Source organism: Lynx canadensis, chromosome B4, assembly GCF_007474595.2.
Source record: "Lynx canadensis isolate LIC74 chromosome B4, mLynCan4.pri.v2, whole genome shotgun sequence".
NCBI classification, from domain to species: Eukaryota; Metazoa; Chordata; class Mammalia; order Carnivora; family Felidae; genus Lynx; species Lynx canadensis.
The window spans coordinates 52152458-52173686 of record NC_044309.1 but is presented as its reverse complement, the minus strand read 5'-3'; the positions used below and the strand labels follow the sequence as shown (position 1 = coordinate 52173686).

The 21229-nt window shown below is 41.6% G+C and overlaps 1 non-coding gene across 1 annotated transcript; it reads right to left on the bottom strand.

Moving 5' to 3' along the window:
• Positions 1-20590: 20590 nt before the first annotated feature.
• Positions 20591-20777, bottom strand: LOC115519623. Its single transcript, XR_003970617.1, has one exon. It is a non-coding gene; the product is annotated as a U2 spliceosomal RNA (small nuclear RNA).
• Positions 20778-21229: the final 452 nt, after the last annotated feature.

Genomic DNA, 21229 nt, shown 5'->3' with positions numbered 1-21229 from the left:
TGTCACACAGCATAGTTTCACTGCTCTGGAAATCCTCTGTGCTCGGTCTGTTCCTTCCTCCCTTCTCTAACCCCTAGGAATCACTGATCTTTTAACTGTCTCCATACTTTTTCCTTTTCCAGAATGTCATGTGGTTGAAATCATACAATGTGTATGTAGTCTTTTTACTTTTGCTTCTTTCACTTAGTAATATGCATTTAAATTTCTTTCATATCTTCTCATGGCTTGACAGCTCATCTCTTTTATCATTAAGTGACACCCATTGTTTAGATGTATCAGTTTATTTATCCATCCAGCTACTGGAGGATATCTTGGTTGCTTACAAGTTTTGGCAATTATGAATAAAGCTACTGTAAATATCCACGTACAGTTTTTTTGTATGGACATAAACTTTTGATTTATTCATGTAAATGTTGAGCAGTGTAAATGCTGGACTGTGTGGTAAGAGTATGTTTAGTTTGTAAGAAATGGCCAAACTACGGGTCGCCTGGATGGCGCAGTCGATTAAGCGTCCGACTTCAGCCAGGTCACGATCTCGCGGCCCGTGAGTTCGAGCCCCGCGTCAGGCTCTGGGCGGATGGCTCAGAGCCTGGAGCCTGTTTCCGATTCTGTGTCTCCCTCTCTCTCTGCCCCTCCCCCGTTCATGCTCTGTCTCTTTCTGTCCCAAAAATAAATAAACGTTGAAAAAGAAAAAAAAAAAAAAAGAAAGAAATGGCCAAACTACCTTCCAAAGTGGCTGTACCATTTTGCATTCCCACCAACAATGAATGAGAGCTCCTATTGGTCCGCATCCTTGCGAGCACCACTACATACTATTTGAGGGCCAAAGTACCTTAAAGATTTTTTTCCATGTAAATGGATGGATCGTACTTATTGGTAAGGTGATGTGAAGCAACTCAGAGCTAATAATTACCTAGGGGTTCCCTTGTAAATGAACTATAAATTCAAACTTCTAAAACTTTGGGAAAATTAGATTTAGAAACAAAATACAGACTTTATTATTTGGCCCCTATTAGTGTGTAAAATACTCTTTACTCTTTTTTTTTTTTTTTTTAAGATTTTATTTTTAGGGGCGCCTGGGTGGCTCAGTCCGTTTAAGCATCTGACTTTAGCTCAGGTCATGATCTTATGGTTCATGAGTTCAAACCCTGCATTGGGCTGTGCACTGATGATGCAGAGCCTGCCTGGGATTCTCTCTCTCTCCCTCTCTCTCTGCCCCTCCCCCACTCAAAAAATAATAAGATTTATTTTTAAGTAATCTCTACAACCAATGCAGGGCTCAAGCTCACAACCCTGAGATCACAAGTGATCATGAGTTGTCCGTTCTTCCTACTGAGCCAAAATACTCTTTATTCTTATAATAAGCATAACATTGGCAGATTAATGACAACAAGAAAGAACTAGATTTTGAGTATACCTGCAGACTGATTAAAAGTTGAAGGAACAATTTGGAAAGCTTATTGATCATTGTTGATTAAAATAAATGACAATGATTTGTTGCTGTATATCATTTGGGGAAAAAAACAGGACATTAGGTCGCTAATGTTTGCCTATTTGTAAGATGAGCCAAAGCTATAAGTTATGTCTACAAGGCTGTCCTTATTCACTTGAAATGCCCTTTAATATCCTACCAAGAAACCTCCTATTCAATTACTTAGAACACTTAAACTTCATAAATTATGAGCTGTTTGAACAGGTTGATTCAATTAAGAGTATAGAAAAAACCCATATAACTATTGTCATAAAATTCCTTAAAATTATGCAAAAGCCACATGATCTTCCTGAGGTAGGACTGAAACACAAACAGAGCTGTTTTCTTTCTACTGTGTGTTATTAAGAGTAATTGCTTCATTCTCGTGATTGCTTTTGAAAGAGAAGGAATCAATCAAGCTTTCACCAAAAGCGGATGCCATTGCATTATGTATGAGGTTGGCAAGGGAAGAGAGACCTGTGACCTAGAAGGAAATCAGGATCTAAAGCACTTACAAATGTGAGGCTCTCATGTGTCCAAGTCTCCTTTGTCAAGGGGCGTGCTTCCTTTGAACATGAACTTCAACATTATTCACGTCATATAAGTTTCTTAAGTTTATTTTCTAACATAGGGCAGTCCCTTGAATATGAAGATAATGTTACTGATATATTACAAAAATATAAAGACACACTTCCCCAGGAGTGTTGAAAGGCCCTGTCTACACTGCCTCTTCAGAGTCGCCTGGGAATATACAGCATTCATTTTTGAGATGGCAAGCAGGATTAGGAGTATTGATGATTGAAGAAAATTATCCTCTGTTTGAATCTCCTGGCTCCTAAGGGCAAGCCCTTGGCCTCATTGGTACCGTTGCACCCAATAAGGTGAGTGAATTGGCCTAGATTCTTTTTTTTTAAGCTTATTTGTTTGTTTTATATATATTTTTTAATGTTTATTTATTTTTGAGAGAGAGAGAGACGGAATGAGAGTGGGTGAGGGGCAGAGAGAGGGAGACACAGAATCTGAAGCAGGCTCCAGGCTCTGAGCTGTCAGCACAGCACAGAGCCCAACGCAGGGCTTGAACCCACGAGCTGTGAGATCATGACCTGAGTGAAGTTGGGGGCTTAACCGATTGAGCCACCCAGATGCCCTTGTTTATTTGTTTTTTTAAAGTTTATTTATTTATTTATTTTGAGAAAGACAGTGTGAGCAGGGGAGTGGAAGAGAGAGAGGGAGAGAGAGAATCCCAAGCAGGTTCTGCACTGTCAGCACAGAGCCCAACGCAGGGCTTGAACTCAGCAGGTGTGTATCACGACCTGAGCCTAAATTGGACACTTTAACACACTGACGGCTCGTGGGTTTGAGCCCGCATCAGACTCTGTGCTGACAGTGCAGAGCCTGCTTGGGATTCTCTCTCTCCCCCTCTCTCTGCCCTTCCCCCACTTGTGTGCACTTTCTCGCTCTCAAATTAAATAAATAAACTTAAACAAAACAAAACAAAAAAAAGAACCCATGTTACCTCCAGCACAGTTCCAGAAGAGTTTCTTATTTTGAAAGCTTTCTCATTCAACCTGCCAGCAAGACCAGGATTCCTTAATGTGTGATTTACTTGTCATCTTTGTATACACAGTTCAGTAGGCAGCAGAAACAGCTGGCAAAGGCAGGATATCTTAGGTGGAGATGAATCTCTGGAGGAAAAATAAGAATTTGGTAGAGAAAGCATCTTTAATGGACTTTTCTCTAGAGAAATCACATTGTCTTCTGGCCTGACAGAGACTGGACTCTAATCATTATGGTTCCATTGAACCCACCTATCATTAAGCAGCAACTTAAAATCCACTTTTCTATAAAAGAGGCATTTTTTTTCTTAAGTGTCTAATCTCCCTTTTATTAAGAGTAGTTTTAATGTACTAAATGCTTGAACATGGACTGGACTTCCTGAACACATATCCCTTTCTTCACAGCTCTTAGTAGGGTGGAGAGGAGGGAGAGGGAACTAACATTTTTGAGACTTCGCAAGGGCCAGATTCAGGAGCTGGTAATTTCCCGACTTGCTTTGTAATCAGATGAGGAAACTCTGGGAGAAGCCAGGGTGTCTGAGTCCAGGCAGAGGGTTGGGTAACCTCTAAACAGGGACTATAGTCTGGTTCAGGCCACTATCCTTGCTAAAGAACCGGTCCCTGGTAGAAGGGAGAAAAAGAGGGATCACTAGAGTGGGTAGTACAGAAAAGTGACACAAAGGTGTCCCCTTCGTTTGGGCAACACTAATGGAGTGTCCTTCTGTGCTGTGACCATGTCCTACACAGCCCAAACAACACCTACTACAGTGCTGGGAACATGGTGGGTCCACAAGGGAGGTTTTTGGAAGTAATTCCCATTAACATCATTTAAAGCATATGCTGTGACAGATTTTGGTCATCATTTGAATCCATTAAAAAAAATTTTTTTTAGGGGCACCTGGGTGGCTCAGTCGGTTAAGTGTCCCACTTCGGCTCAGGTCATGATCTCACAGTCCGTGAGTGTGAGCCCCGCGTCGGGCTCTGTGCTGACAGCGCAGAGCCTGGAGCCCGTTTCAGATTCTGCGTCTCCCTCTCTCTCTGCCCCTCCCCTGTTCATGCTCTGTCTCTCTCTGTCTCAAAAATAAATAAACGTTAAAAAAAATTAAAAAAATAAAAAAATAATTTTTTTTTTAATGTTTATTCATTTTTGATAGAGAGAGAGACAGAGCCAAGCCAGGGAGGGGCAGAGAGAGAGGGAGACACAGAATCCGAAGCAGGCTCCAGGCTCTGAGCTGTCAGCACAGAGCCTGAGTGGGGCTTGAACCCATGAACTATGAGATCATGACCTGAGCTGAAGTCAGATCCTTACCCGACTGCACCACCCCGGCTCCCCAAAATCCATACTTAATATCACATTAACAGCTCAGAATTTGGTTAATCTCTTAATTAGAAGGCACTAGGCATTAAAGACAAGCCAAATGAAGTTGGCCGTCAGGAGCTCAGTTATCTCACTCCACGTGCTGCAGAATCTCTCAAGAGGTTTCCTCTGATGGGTTCAGGGGCTCTGCCAGCATGGCGCAAAAGGCTCAAATACCTCAGGTGCCACTCCGAAGGCAAGAGGAGATGGAAGAATACGTAGAGTGTGAGAAACTGGACCAGGGCTGCCTGAGCAGTAGGGCACCAAACAGACATACTGCCTCCGGGGGAAAATGTCTTACTTGTCTTCTGAAGTTAGTAGAAGTATCAAAACGTGGGCACTGCCCTTTCTCTCTCTCGCATTTTTAGAAAGATGTGGAGACAGAAAGACTTCTCTTTTGCACGATTTTATATTGAATTGAATAGGTAATGGTTGGACCAAGTTCCCCACAAAAACTTACATGCTCAAGTTGGAGTCTTGTATGGGTGTCGATGCCTCGTAACAAATGACCACAGATCCAGTGGCTTGCCACAGCATCACAGTTCTGTAGGTCAGAAGTCCTGGAGGCTTCAGGTCAAAATCAAGGCATCATGCTGGCCGCTTTATGATCTGGAGGCTCTGAGGAAGATTCTCTTCCAAGACCATTCAGGTTGTTGGCAGAATTCAGGTCCTTGTAGTTGTAGGACTAAAGAGGTCCCATTTCCTTGCTGGCTGTCGACCAGGGGCTATTCCTGCTCTTGGAGGCCACTTTTGTTCCTTCTTATGTGGTCCTCTTCATCATCGAATCAGCAACAGTGTGGTATCTAGCCCTTCAGATGTTAATCTCTGATTTTTCCTGCTGCTTCTTGACAGGGAAGTCTCCATGCTTTAAAAAAATTTTTTTTGTAATGCTTATTTTTTGAGAGAGAGAGTGAGAGAGAGAGAGTGAGGGGCAGAGAGAGAATGAGACACAGAATCTGAAACAGGCTCCAGGCTCTGAGCTGTCAGCACGGTGACGTGAGCAGAAGTAGAACGCTTAACCGCCTGAACCACGCAGGTGCCTCCATGATTTTAAAGGGCCCTTTAGGGAGATTAGGTGCATCTGGATAATCTCCCTTTTCCATGTAATGTAACCTAATCATAGGAGGGGGGAGGCAGGTTTACCAGGGTTCGCTGGACCATTCTTAGAATTCTGCCTACCCTAAGTCGCAAAATGTGTTCCTTTCTCAAAGGATGGTAAAGAGAAGGGATCAGGTAGGCACACTTGAAAGGCATCAGTTCAGTACTTCCTTTTCAACCTTCTTGCTGTGAGCATTGGAAAAGGCAAGACCTATTATCCTGATGGCCTAGGTGCAATGCTCTACCCGGGGCATGAAGAGGTTGGTGCGTCCCACCTTCCCACCTGAATGCGTTGCTCTCTTAAAGCAAGGGTCAGACTTTCAGAATGTGAAAGCATTTCTTGTCACTCTCTTTCCCTGTGTCTGAGATCCCACATTCGTGCAGCCTTGGGAGACAGGGAGATAATAAAATTTGGTTGTTAAACAGCAAACGTTGGGACGCCTGGGTGGCTCAGTCTGTTGTCTGGCTCTTGGTTTTGGCTCAGGTCATGGTCTCATAGTTGATGGGTTTGAGCCCCGCATCAGGCTCTGCACTGGCAGCCCAGAGCCTGCTTGGGATTCTCTGTCTCCCTCTCTCTCCCTGCCCCCCCCCCAACTGTCTCAAAATAAATAAGTAACCTTTAAATTTTTAATTAAAAAAACAGCAAACATTTATTACATATTCATTCAGCAAAGATTTACCATGTGCAAAGCACTCTGATAAGCAGTGGGATTACAGTGATGACACAAAGGCTGACCTCCCAAGGGTCCTAAATGTTATGATAGGGGAGAAGCTAAAGCTGTGAGGGACTCAGAAAAGGAATGTTTTATCCCAAGAGGGATGATGTAGTCAAGAAATTCTCCTAGAGGTAGTGAGGTCTAAGCTGACTCAAGGGTAGGTGGGAGATCCTTAGAGGCTAAGTGTGTGTGAGTGAGTGCCTGTGTGTCTGCCAGGGAGATGGTCACCAGCGGAGGGAACAGCATGGCTCTGTGGTCAGTATGGATCTCCACACTCCATGAACGATGGGCAAGTGTAAGATTTGTGGTGACAAAGGTAGTGAGAGGCTTGTAATTAAGTGCACTGATTCTGAAGCCTTCTCTTTTTTAAATTGTGGTAAAATACACATCACATAAAGTTAACATTTTAGCCACTTTTTTTATTATTAAAAAAATTTTTTTTAATGTTTATTTATTTTTGAGAGGCAGAGACAGAGCATGAGTGGCTGAGGGGGAGAGAGAGAGGGAGAGAGAGAGGGAGACACAGAACTCATAGCAGGCTTCAGGCTCTGTGCTATCAGCACAGAGCCTGATGCAGGGCTTGGACTCATGAGCTGTAAGATTATGACCTGAGCCGAAGTCGGAGGTGTAACCCACTAAGCCACCCAGGCGCCCCCATTTTGACCACTTCGAAGTGTTCAATTCTGTGGCATTAAGTACATTTGCAATTATCTAGTTACAAATGTTTTCATCCCCAGATGGCAATCCTTTACCAATTAAGTAGTCATTTCTTTTCTTTTAAGTTTATTTGTTTATCTTGAGAGAGAGAGAAAGAATGAGAGTACGGGTGCAGGAGGGGCAGAGAGAGAGGAGAGAAAGAATGCACAGAGCCAGATGTGGGGCTCGAACTCTCGAACTGTGAGATCATGATCTGAGTCAAAACCAAGGGTTGGACACTTAACCGACGGAGCCACCCAGGTGCCCCAAAGAATCACTTCTTATATCCCTCCTCTCCCCAGCCTCTGGCAATTGTGTATCTGCTTTCTGTCTCTATGGATTTGCCTACTGTGGACATCTCACACTTATGGAATCATACAATATGTGGCCTTTTGTGTTTGGCTTCTTTCACTCCACATACTTTTTTTTTTTTTTTTAAGATTTTATTTTTTAAGTAATCTCTACACCCAACGTGAGGCTTGAATTTACAATCCTGAGATCAAGAGTCACATGCTCTACTGACTGAGCCACCCAGGCTCCCCACTCTGCATAATGTTTTAAGGTTCATCTGGGGTGAAGCAATAGTCCATTCCCTTTAATGACTGAATAATATTCCATTGTACGATATACCACAATTTGTTTATCCATCCATCCATTGATGGATATTTGCATTGTTTCCATCTTTTGGCTTTGTGAATAGTGCTGCAATAAACATTTGTGTACAGGTTTTTGTTTGAACATCTGTTCTCAATTCTTTTGGGCATATACCTACAAATAAAATCACTGGGCCATGTTGAGGAACCACCAAACTCTTTTCCACAGTGGCTTTACCATTTTAGGTTTCCGCCAACAATATGTGAGGGTTCCAATTGCTCCATAACCCTGTCTGGCTTTTGATCCTGGCTATACCAGCTTACCAGTTGTTAAACCTTGGCAAGTCCTTAGCTTCTCTGTGCCTGTTTTCTCTCATCTGTAAAGAATGAAATCATGATGCCTCCTTTACCAGGTTGTTGTGAAGATTACACTCAGTTAATAAGAATACACGTTGTTAATATGTGTATAGGGCAGTGTTTGGCATGCATTGGTTGCACCATATGAAATTGCTGATCAACTGTTAATTGGTGTACAGAAAAGGTAATTTTATATGACTCAACCTGATAGCAAGCATTGTATAGCAGTTTGTTCTAATTAGGTAAGGGCCAGGTTAGCATAGTTCATCTTTCGTCTAAGACTAACAGGGTCCTCGTTAAGGGATTTCAAACAGAGCAGTGACATGATGACATATAATAAATAGATTGGAAGTGAAGAGTTGTGGCAAGGGTGCAGGGAGAACTGAAGAAAAGGGGGAAAAAAGGAAGCAAAAGTTAACTCTGCATGTGATCAGTTTGGAAGCTGGTGCAGTAATCCAGGTGAGATACAACAGTGGCTGTGAGGATGAAATTAAGTAGATGTAATCAAGGGCGCTTTAGAAGGTAAAATGGACAAAGAGGGTATACTGATCACATGTGAGCATATGCCGCTTCTGTTGACTTTATCTCTTAAATGCAAATATTATTCAAACATCGTTAGTTTGCTCCATCTCTGTTATCACTCAGCAGTCCAAATTACCATCATCTCTCAAATAGCCTGCCGTAATGATCTCCTAATAGCCTTTCCATGTCAATTATGATTTTCATTCCATGTTGTTCCTCCATTTTTTCCAATCCAATCTCCATATTATGAAGTGGCATTAAGGAAGTACTTCAGGGGCGCCTGGCTGGCTCAGTCAGTAGAGCATGTGACTCCAGATCTCCGGGTTGTGAGTTCAAGTCCCACATTGGATGCAGAGATTAGTCAAAAATAAAATCTTAAAAAAAAAAAAAGAAAATACTTGAGATACACAAAAACGAAAAAGAATAATGTATATCCACATATCCAACTCATATATTTACAAAACAAGAATACATATGGCTATGTCCCTCTTGTAACCCTCCCCAGTCATACTCTCCTCATTATGTCCGTAATTCAATGTTACAGATAGGGCTAACTACCACGCTGATTTTGGTATTTACCATTTTCTCACATTTTTATACTTTTATAGCATTTACAGGTGTCCATATGTGTATGTGTATTTGTATACTTTCTTCAATATTTTAATGCTTCATGTGGAAGAAATCACATTGTATGCATTCTTCTGTCACTGCTCCTCACCCCCCACCCCACTTATCTCATTAGTGTGAAGTTTTCACGCTGAAACATGTGTCGTACTCAGTCTAGCGATTTTCAGTGTAGCAGAATCTTCATCGTATGATTTTCAGTGCAGCGGAATCTTCATTGTACGAGTGTACCAAAATGACAGTTATCTATTCAAAAGGCAAATCCGATCATGTCAATCTCCTGCTTCAAATACCTCAGCAGTTTTCTACTGCTCTGAGGCTTAAGACTACAATCAGGCCTGGCTTCATTTCAAACTCCTTCCAGAGCAACGCCTCATCTTAGGCTCCTTGTCTTCTCCTATTAACGAACTCCACTCATTCTTCAGACCTCAGCTCAAATTTACTTCCTTGCTGATTGGTTAAAGCAGGACTACTTTTGGGGTGCCTGGCTGGCTCAGTCAGTGGGGCATGCAGCTCTTGATCTCAGGGTTGTGAGTTCAAGCCCCACCTTGGGTGTAGAGATTACCTAAAAATAAAATCTTGAAAAAAACAAACAAATCAAGGCTACTTTCCTTACACGGGGTAAAGGGAACCTCAGCACCAGGTTAGGTAACTGCTGAGCAGGCATGTGTTCATTGGTTGACCTGGGCCTTCCTCTTCTGGGAGAACTGAGCGTAGAAACTTAGTCAAGTTTTGCTTTGCTGCTACAGGGCTTAGCGTGAGCAACTCCATCTTGGGCCTTCCTGAGGTATTTTAGCAATTTCACAATATATAATTTAACAATATATATTCCAGAATTTAATTTAATTGAATTTACTTTGATGATGGGGTATCTGGGACTAGATACACCCTCCCTCCGTAAACAACTAGAGAACTGGACAAAGTCTATAAACAACTGTTTTCAGACATTGAACCACAAACAGTGTAGGACTATGATCCCTGAAAGAAGGGAAACAAGGCCAGTCCTACTATGTCGTGGGGATATTTTTCTGGACGATGGTGCAGGGAGGGAGATCTTAAGCAGAGATAGCACTGGACTCAGAAGGAAAAAAGAAAACAGAACTAAAGAACAGATAAGACAATAGTAAACAAAGAGTAAAATGGCAGATTTAAACTCAACCATGTTGATCATTACATTAAATGCTGATAGTCAAAACATTCCAACTAGGATCCAGAGATTGTCACATCGAACATAAAAGCAAGGTCTGGGGTTCCTGGCTGGCTCTGTTGGTGGGGCATGAGACTCTTGATCTGGGAGTTGTGGGTACCAGCATGACACTGGGTGTAGAGATTACTTAAAAATAAAATCTTTAAAAAAAGAAAATGAGGTCCAACTATTGTGCTATCTATAAGAAATGCACTTTATTTTCTATTTATTCTTTTTTCTTTCTTCTTTTCTTTTCTTTTTTTTTTTTTTAATTTTTTTTCAACGTTTTTTATTTATTTTTGGGACAGAGAGAGACAGAGCATGAACGGTGGAGGGGCAGAGAGAGAGGGAGACACAGAATCGGAAACAGGCTCCAGGCTCTGAGCCATCAGCCCAGAGCCTGACGTGGGGCTTGAACTCACGGACCGCGAGATCGTGACCTGGCTGAAGTTGGACGCTTAACCGACTGCACCACCCAGGCGCCCCCCCTTTTTTTTTTTTTTTTTTTTTTTTTTGAGAGAGAGAGAGAGAGAGAGAGAGTGCGAGCTGGGGAGAGAGGCAAAGGGAGAGAGAAAATCTCAAGCAGTCTCCATGCTCAGCACAGAGCTGATGCAGGGCTTGATCATGACCTGAGCTGAAATCAAGAATCAGACACTCAACCAACTGAGCCACCCAGGTGCCTGTATTCATTTTTTAATGTAAGCTCTATGCCCAACATGGGGCTTAAACTTACAACCATGATATCAAGAGTCAGGCCACCCACCGATTAAGCCAGGCAGGTGCTCTAAGAAATGCACTTCATTTATTAAAAAAAATTTTTAATGTTTATTTTTGAGAGAGAGAGACAGAGTGTGAGCAGGGGAGGGGCAGAGAGAGAGAGGGAGACACAGAACCAAAGCAGGCTTCAGGCTCTGAACTGTCAGCACAGAGCCCGATGTGGGGCTGGAACCCATGAACTGTGAGATCATGACTTGATCTTAAGTTGGACACTTAACCAACTGAGCCACTCAGGCGCCCCAAAAAATGCACTTTAAATATAAAGATACATATAGGGTAAAAGTAAAAGTGTAGAAAAAGACACTAGGCAAACACTAATTATAAAAAAAAAAAAAGGTAAAGTTGCTATATTAATATCAACAAAATGGACATCAGGACAAGAAATTTCACCAGAGTAAAAGAGTGACACTTCATAATGACAAAAAGTGAATTCATTGACGGCCATCTGGCTGGCTCAGTCAGAAGAGCATGCAACTCTTGATCTTAGGGTTGTGAGTTCAAGCCCCACATTGGGTGTGGAGATATGCATGCACCTAAAAACCAAAATTTCAAAATACGCTAAGCGAAACCTGACAGAACCAAACAGAGAAATAGACAAATCCAAAGCCACAATTTCAGTTGGAGATTTCAATATGGCTCTCCCAGTGATTTATAGAACAGGAAGATAGAAAATCTCTAAAAACAAAGATGAGAAACAATATTACCTCATCAAGTACACATGGAACATTTACCAAGATAGATAGTAATCTAGGCCATAAACTGAGGTCTCAATAAATGTGAAAACTACAGAATGTTTTTTTTTTTACTACAATAGAATCAAATTAGAAATTAATTACAAAAGTTATACTAAGCCCCCCACCCCCCACCACAAATATTTGGAAATTAAACAGCATACTTTTTCTTTTTCTTATTTTTACGTAAGTTCCACACCCACCATGGGGCTCAAAGTAGGGACCCCAAGTTCAAGAGTTGCACGCTCTACTGACTGAGCCAGCCAGGCACCCCAACAACACATTTTTTCATAACCATGGGTCAGAGAAGAAGTTGCAAAGGAAATGAGAGAATATTTTAAAATGAAGAATAATATATCAGAGATAATCAATAAAATGGATAAACCTGTAATTAGACTGATTTAAAAAATAGTAGGGGCGCCTGGGTGGCGCAGTCGGTTGAGCGTCCGACTTCAGCCAGGTCACGATCTCGCGGTCCGTGAGTTCGAGCCCCGCGTCGGGCTCTGGGCTGATGGCTCAGAGCCTGGAGCCTGTTTCCGATTCTGTGTCTCCCTCTCTCTCTCTGCCCCTCCCCCATTCATGCTCTGTCTCTCTCTGTCCCAAAAATAAATAAACGTTGAAAAAAAAAATTAAAAAAAAAAAAATAAAAAATAGTAATACAAATTACCATATCAGGTATAAGAGGGTCATCTTTGAACATACTGAAGGTCTAATAAGTAGTATGAACAATTTTATGCCAATCAATGAAATGAGCAAATCTGTTGAGGGCATAAGGTACCAAAATTATCTCAAGAAGAAATAAAAATTTGAGTATTTTTATATCTATTAATTAGATGGAATTTATTATTTTTTTATTATTTAAAATAAAAAAAAAAGAAGTTTATTTATTTTTGAGAGAGAGTGTGTCAGTGGGAGAGGAGCAGAGAGGGAGACACAGACTCTGAAGCAGGCTCCAGGCTCCAAGCTGTCAAGACAGAGCTTGACATGGGGCTCGAACTCATGAACCATGAGATCATGACCTATGAGATCATGACCTGAGACAAAGTCAGACGCTAAACTGACTGAGCCACCCAGGCGCCCCAGATGGAATTTATATTTAAATATTTTTCCATAAAGCAAACTCCAGTCTCATAGGGATTCACTGGTGAAGTCCATGAAACATTTAAGGAATAAATGGTACACCAGCTCTTTCAGAAGACAGAGGAAAGAACCCTTCCAACTCATTTTAGGAAATCACTATCCACCAACACTAGACAAAGTCATTATAAGATTAATATTGCTCACGAGGGATGGACATAAAAATCCTTAACATTAGCAAACGGAATCCTGAAACGGAAATGCAGACTAGCCAAAACAAACTTGAAAATAAAGAACAAAAATGGAGGTCTTGCAGTATCTGATTTCAAAGCACGTTACAGTAATCCAGATAATGTGAGGCTCAGGAATTTATATTAAAACAAAACAAAATCTCCAAATGATTCTGTTGATCAACGAGGTTTAAGAAATACAGACAGTTTAGGAAACACTGATAGTCAGGCACATTTTAAAGTGTGTTTTTTTTTTTTTATTAGAAATTTTTTTTAGTAATCTCTACACCCAACAGGGGCTTGAACTCACCACCCCGAGATCAAGAGCCACATGTTCTTCCAACTAAGCTGGACAGGCACCTCAGGCACATTTTAAAATTTGATTTTAAACAGTATATTCTTTGGGTTTCACCATTTTATGAAGCTGCTCAGTGAGCTCTATACTTGAGTGCCCTTAACCTTAATTATTCTCTTAGCCCTCAACCTGATCTACCTTCTTCTGGTCCTTGCTCCCTTCTGCCTCCAATCCTCACAATTGTATCCTTAATGTTGTTTCCAGATTTTTACCTTCTTTACTTCCTTTTTCTTTTGGATTTCTTCTACTTTTGTAAAAGGAGATAAAGGGGATCATAGCTCATCTATTGTTTCCGTAAAGTGTGTTGATTCTTCTTTTGGTTCATCCACTGGAATTTTATGACAATCGATTATTGTCACTTTGAAAATTATCACAGTTTTCCAGAACCCTTTCGACCAGATACTGTTAGTGTCAAAGCCTAGTGCCTCTTCAGACCTGAGGATTTGGGGACAATATAGATTTATTTATGCTACTATTTTTGAAAATAAGTTCACTTAAAAATTTTATTTATTTATTTATTTGTTTTGAAAGAGAGAGAGAAAGAGCAAGACTGGGAGGGTGAGAAAGAGAGGAGACAGAATCCCAAGCATTCTCTGCCCTAACAGGACATCAAACTCACAAAGTGTAAGAACATGACCTGAGCCAAAACTAAGAGTTGGACGCTCAACCAACCAAGCCACTCAGGTGCCCCCAAATAGGGCTACTTTTGATTTAAAAATGTAACTCTGCACATTGTCTACACAATGTCTTTTGAGCCATCTATCAGCAATCAAATAAACCAGATCACTTGAAACTCCAAGGAGAGCTTGGGGCGCCTGGGTGGCGCAGTCGGTTAAGCGTCCGACTTCAGCCAGGTCATGATCTCGCGGTCCGTGAGTTCGAGCCCCGCGTCGGGCTCTGGGCTGATGGCTCGGAGCCTGGAGCCTGTTTCCGATTCTGTGTCTCCCTCTCTCTCTGCCCCTCCCCCGTTCATGCTCTGTCTCTCTCTGTCCCAAAAATAAATAAACGTTGAAAAAAAAAAAAAAATTGAAACTCCAAGGAGAGCTTATGCTTTATGTTGCTGTTCCTGAAATTTCCTTGGAGATGATACACTTACTGCAACAAATCCCACCGGACCAATTCACAAAGAACTTTCCACTTAGCGTCCTCAGCCATGACTTCTTTTTGGCATACCGATCAGCTTTCCTGCAGACTCTGGTTCTTCGTGATTTTGAACTGAGCGTACTCCTGCAGTAATGACCACCTGGCTTCACTGAGCTTTGGTCAGGCAATGGAGGATGTGCGGGAGTTTGTCCTCTTACAAGCAAAGTGAAATGTAGCAGATTGCAAGTCACGGTATTTTCCAAAATGACTGATTTATGGTTTTCTCTTTGTACTTGGCTTTGAGTCAACCTCGAGAAAGTTTTATGGCTAAGATTTGGAGGTTACTTGGGGGCAGGAGGCCTCATCAAGTTGATTTTAACGGACTAGTTTATCTCCTGTTTCAGGTCCAATGAGAACTCAAAACTGGAAATTTATGATCTGTTCTTTGTTCTAAAACAAAGACATGATTGCTTGCCAAAAAAATTCGGAGAATGTAGTCTCCTTAAAGGAGATCCAGAACTAATACCATGCATATAGCATTGCTAGGTAATTGTGAGTGTGTACTGTCCATGCGTTTTTAGCAAAATGGGATCTTGTGAAACACAGTGTAATTTACTCTTTTTACTAAATATTCAGCGAACAGGATTAACCACATAGTACATGGCTGCATAGTATGGGTATTCTCTACTTTATTTAACCAGTTCCCTAACAACAACAACAACGGCAACAATGACAAAATCAATTTCCTATAGGTGAACATGTAGGTCCTGGGGTATTTTTTGCAACTTGGCTCATTCGACACTCACTTCAACTGCCTTTCACTGCTGTCCTCTATTCTAGAAGCTGGAAAGATAAACACTTGCTTTCCCAGGCACCCTTACAGGTCAGGTCGCATATCATTTGGTTCTGGCCAACGAGACAGAAACAGAGCTGCTGATAACACCTCCTGGGCTTCTGCTGTCCACGTGGCACACCCGAGGAAGAGTGGTCACCGCTGATGGCAGAGCAGGAAGAGAGGAGTCTGGCTCCCTCACAGCATTCCCTGCCATGGGCTCCCCACTGTTTGTTTATGGCAAGAGATAAATGATTTAAACCCTTTGCAAAACAAACTACAAATGCTTCTGGGTAGTCATTAGATTATTTCTTTAGGATACATCCCCAGAAGTAGCATTGCTGGGTCAGAGTATGTGTTTTTAATGCTTTTGAAAAGTTGTATCAACTGACAGTCTCACCAGCTCTATATGAGTAGATCTATCCTCTTCCTGCACCCTGCTGACTGGACATTATCACTCTTTTTTTTTTTTTTTTTTTAAGCACAGCTTCATTGAAGGTATGACTGATATACAAAGAACTGGATATATTTAATGTGTACAGTTTGATGACTTTGGACACATTAACACCTGTGAAACCATTGCCACAACCAAAGTAAGAAAGATATCCAACCCCTCCCAGAGTGTCCTTGTGTCCTTCGTGGGTATTGTTGTGCGCGTGGGTGGTTAGGAACACCTAACGTGAGGTCTACCCTCAACACATTTTTTCCAGCTTGATTTATTTTTTAAAATTAAAAACATATATATTTTTTAATTTTAGAGAGGGAGAGAGTGCATGAGTAGGGAGGGGGCAGAGGGAGAGAGAGAGAGAATCCAAAGCAGGTTCCATGCTCAGCAGAGCCTGATGTGGGGCTCAAACCCACAAACCTGAGCCAAAACCAAGAGTCTGATGCTCAACCGACTGAGCCACGTAGGCACCCACCTCTCATCTACCCATTAAAAAAAATGTTTATTTATTTTTGAGAAGTGGGGGGGAAGGGCTGAGAGAGAGAGGGACAGAGGATCTTAAGTAGACTCTGTACTGTCAGTGCAGAGCCTAATACGGGGCTTGAACTAATGAACTGTAAGATCATGACCCAAGCTGAAGGTGGATGCTTAATTCACTGAGACACCCAGGTGACCCTCATTTACTCATTTTTAACTGATGTTTTTGTAATCCCCCAGGGCTAAAGAGAAGAAGGAAGTTTGAGCTGGGCATGAGAGCTAGATTCAAAATTCAAATACACTTGGCAGATGAAGGCAGGGCCAAAGCTTACACAGAAGAAAACAACAGGTAGTCTAGGAGGCCTCAACCTTTCTAGACCTTTGTATGTCTGAATGTTGCCTTTCCAAATCATTTGTCATGAATGATTGAGCCTGCAGGGCCCAAGAGGGATCTAAAAGCTCTGGATGGCACTCAGAGACATTGGAGCTTTCAATGCAAGGAGCAGATGGGCAATGAATTGTGAGTGGTAGCACCAAGCATGTTTCTTGGAAAGATGGGCTGATGTCTTCTATTTGCCTGCTGGATCTCACATTTTCCAGCTGTGCCCTCAGAAGAGGCTGACCTATATGGACTATACAGGGAGTTCTCAAACTTTTGGGTCTCATGATTTTCGCATGCTTAATAACTATTGAGAAATCTAAATAGCTTGTTTTGTGGGTTATATCTATTGGTATTTACTGTAGTAGTAATTAAAGCTGAGAAATGTTGAAAATATTTACTCATTCATCTATTTTTATTTTATTTTTTTTCTTTTAAGTAGGCTCCATGCCCAACGTGGGGGTTCAAACTAACGACCCTGGGACTGTAGAGCAGAGTAGCACAGCGGAAGCGTGCTGGGCCCATAATGACTCTGGGATCAAGAGTTGCATGCTCTATTGGCTGAGCCAGTCAGAAGCCCCTTTACTCGTTCATCTAAAGCAACAGTAATAAGGGCACCTGGGTGGCTCAGTTGGTTAAGCGTTCAACTTCAGCTCAAATCATGATCTCAGGGCTTGTGAGTTTGAGCCCCACACTGGGCTCCAGGCTGACAGTGTGGAAACCTGCTTCGGATTCTTTCTCTGTACCCTCCTCCCACTTTCTCTCTCTCAAAAATAAACTTAAAATAATAAATAAAATAACAGTAATAAACTCACTATGTGTTAACATAAATAACATCCTTTCTTATCTTTTAAAAGATTTTATTTATTTTATTTTTACAAGATTTTATTTTTTTTAAGTAATCCCGACACCCAACATGGGGCTCGAACCCACAACTCTGAGATCAAGAGTCACATGCTTTATACTCTGAGACAGCCGGGCACGACCAACATTGTTTTTAAATAAAAAACATTGCCTTCCATGTTTGTAACTCTCCTCAACATGTGGATTAACAGAAGACAGCTGGATCTTCACATCTCCTTCTGCATTCAATCAGTAGAAATATCACAGGTCAGACATCCTTTGGGAAAGGCCGTTGTTCACTACTGAGAGAATAGAAGTGAAAAAGGCAAATAACATCTTAGTATTATTATGAAAATAGTTTTGACTTCAAGGATCCTCTGGAAAGGTCTTGAAAACCCCCAGGCATTCCCAGCTACACCCAATACAACTCTTGTGACCTCTTAATCTACTGGGTTCAGCCAATAGGAGCCCCAGGGAGAAACTGCAGTGATAAGTCGGTGCCCAGAACATTTATTCTCCTGTCTTTATCCATGTAGGGTTGCCTACACTGAGGCTGGCTTTGTCTCTTGAAAAAAAAAAAAAAAGAGGAAGGGCTTCTCGGAAGTAACTCTCTTCTTTGGATTCCAGTTACTTCCCTCATCCCTTTGGGCCTTCGTGTGAAACATCTGAGTTACTACGTTATCTTCCTTAGTTCTTCTATGTTCTATGCACACCTTTGTCAATAAAAACCTCTTAATTTATCCGAATACTCTATCACCACATATAAATGAAACAAAAATTCAATATACAACACAGAGCCTTATTACATGTTAGTGGTTTTCCAAGACTAGTCCCTGGAGCATCAGCATTATCTGGGAACTTACTGGAATTAGAATTCAAATTTTTGGACCACACCTCAGACTGACTAAATTCTAGGGACCTGTTTTAACAAGCCTTTTGGGTGGGTTTAATATATGCTAAATTGTAACCCAATCTGAAAACACTGCTCAAACAAGATAATTAGTAGTGCCCTGGTAAAGTTAGAAACTGTACAGTTAGATAAAGTTAGCCCTTAGTTAATAAAACCTAATAGCAGCAAGCATTTACATGGTGCCAGGCAATATTGTAAACACTTGACACATGTTAACTCATTTAGTCTTTATTTTTTAAAATTATTTGTGTATGTATTTATTTATTTTTGAAAGAGAGAGAGAGAACGAGCTGGGAGGGGCAGAGAGAGAAGGACAGAAAGAAGCCCAAGCAGGATCAGTGCTGTTAGCATGGAGCCCGACGTGGGGCTCGAACCCACAAACCGTGAGATCAAGACCTGAGCCGAAAACCAAGAGTCTGGCGCTTAACCGAATGAGCCACCTAGGCACTCCACTCATTTAGTCTTTACAACAATCCTAGGGTAATAATAACTGTGAAACCAAATTTTGATTATGTGGAAAAAAAACTAGGCATAGACAGGATCAGTACCTTGGCCAAAGGACACACAGTTAGTAAGAGCAAGAGCTAGGCTCCAATCCAGGTAATCCAGTGCCAGACTTTGTGCTCCCATCTGCTACGCAATGGGGCCTGTAGCAGAAAAAAGGGTCTGGAGGGACTCGGGTTTCCTAGCAACAGAGGTGGTGGAAGGTCCCTTCAGCCAGCCCGCCAACCTAGGACGATTGCTTACACTGTTTCCCAGCACTGGAGGAAAGGAGGTGAGCCCTTTCTAGGAAGCAGCTGGAGTGAATGAGCCTTCCCTCAAGTAGACGAGATAGGCTTCTCTGAACATAGCTAATAGAGGATGTAAGGGACTTTCCAGGAAGTTTGTGAGGCACTGAGCTTGTGAGAGAGACACGGCTCTGGGGTTCTATCCTAAACTTAAATGTGTTGTCCCAGGCTTGATTTATATGAAACAGCTTGTGCTGTATTCCCTTACACCTCTGCCCCAGTCTTTCACCTTATGTTTTAGGTTGCCTTTTCATTTCTATTTTAAAATAAAAAATTAATGTTAAATGTAAAAGTTAAATTAAAAACATTAAAGTTTCTGCTTTTACAATACCAACCACATACTGCAAAGATTTATTTTCAACTTATGGATGAAGGATGTGATCCATTTTTCTGGAAGACTTCTGGGAAAACTTTCCAAATTACTTTAGCATAACAGAAAATTTGTTTCTGCATTAAGTCAGCTTATTCCTCATACATACATAGTTGTTCAAAATTGTTGAATAGTGAGTTTCTCTGCCATGTGCTAAATCTATATAAAGCCTTTATGTGGTTAAAGTGACCACATATGCATGAATGAATACACTTAACACATATTTTAATGGCCAGATCGTCTAGGAATCCATTCTTCAAATCAGTACACAGAAACATTTCGAAGGTATGTGGGCAAGGATGCTTTCAATGGACTTGGTACCCAGAACGTTCCCTTCCACATAAACTCCTGCCTCAAACATATCACCCCTCAGCCTCCTGAGATCAAGGCACTCCTTTCCAGAGCATTAGCTCCTTTCTCCCTTACACATGAAAACCTTACTTCTCTGAATCTTACCTTTACCCTTCAGGGTGTAAATCCTCCAGCATGGTGAAAAGTGAACGGCCACAATGGCTGAGTAACGAGATCTCACAGAAATGGATGGAATTAGAATTACATTTAACGTATCCTAATTTGTTGTGATCAAGTATGTTCGGGGAAGTACAATGGAAATGTAAGTTCAAGGAGAAAAAGAAACGATGTAACATTTCCTACTTAAAAAAAAAAAAAAAAAAAAAAAGCTTTTGGGGCTCCTGACTGGCTCAGTGCGTATAGCATGCGACTCTTGATCTCAGGGTTGTGAGTTTGAGCCCTGTGTTGGGCATAGAGGTTACTTAAAAAGAAATAAAAAAAAAAAAAAAAAAAAAAAATCTTGTGTGGCGCCTGGATGGCTCAGTCAGTTGAGGGTCTGACTTCAGCTCAGGTTATGATCTCATGGTTGGGGAGTTTGAGCCCCACGTAGGGCTCTGTGGTGACAGCTCAGAACCTGGAGCCTGCTTCAGATTCTGTGTCTCCCTCTCTCTCTGCCTTTCCCCCGCTGTCTCTCAAAAATGAATAAACATTAAAAAATTTTTTTAAAAAACTTTAATAAATTTTTAATTAGCTAATTAATTTTTAATAGAAAATTCTATTTAATTGATTTAGTTAATTATTGAATGTTTTTTTTTTAAGCTCCCCGAGGGAGTGCACCATTCCCAGAGGTACTGCGATACCAGGTCGATGCCCGGAGAGGACGGAGCAAGCTCCTATTCCATCCCTCTGCTCCAGAAATCCACTTAGTATATTGTCCTCGGATAGATGATGTCTCAGATATCAAACTGATACGAACAGATACTATGATATTAGCCAAAAGGCCAAGAAATGATTAATCTTTTTTTTTTTTTTTTAAAGTAAGCTCTATGCCCAAGGTGGGACTCAAATTCACAACCCCGAGATCAAGAGTCATGCTCTACCAATTGAGCCCCAGGTGCCCCCTTGTTTGCATCTCTTAAAAATGGATAATGAGAGGGGTGCCTGAGTGGCTCAGTTAAGCACCCGACTTTGGCTCAGGTCATGATCTCGCAGTTCATGAGTTTGAGCCCCGTGTTGGGCTCTGTGCTGACAGCTCAGAGCCTGGAGCCTGCTTCAGATTCTGTGTTTCCCTCTTTCTCTGCTCCTCCCCTGCTCACGCTCTGTCTCTCAAAAATAAATAAACATTAAAAAATTTAAAAAAAAGATGGATAATGAGGGGTGGCCGGGTGGCTCAGTCAGTTAAGCACCTGACTTCGGCTCAGGTCATGATCTCTCGGTTCTTGAATTTGAGCCCAGGGTAGGGCTC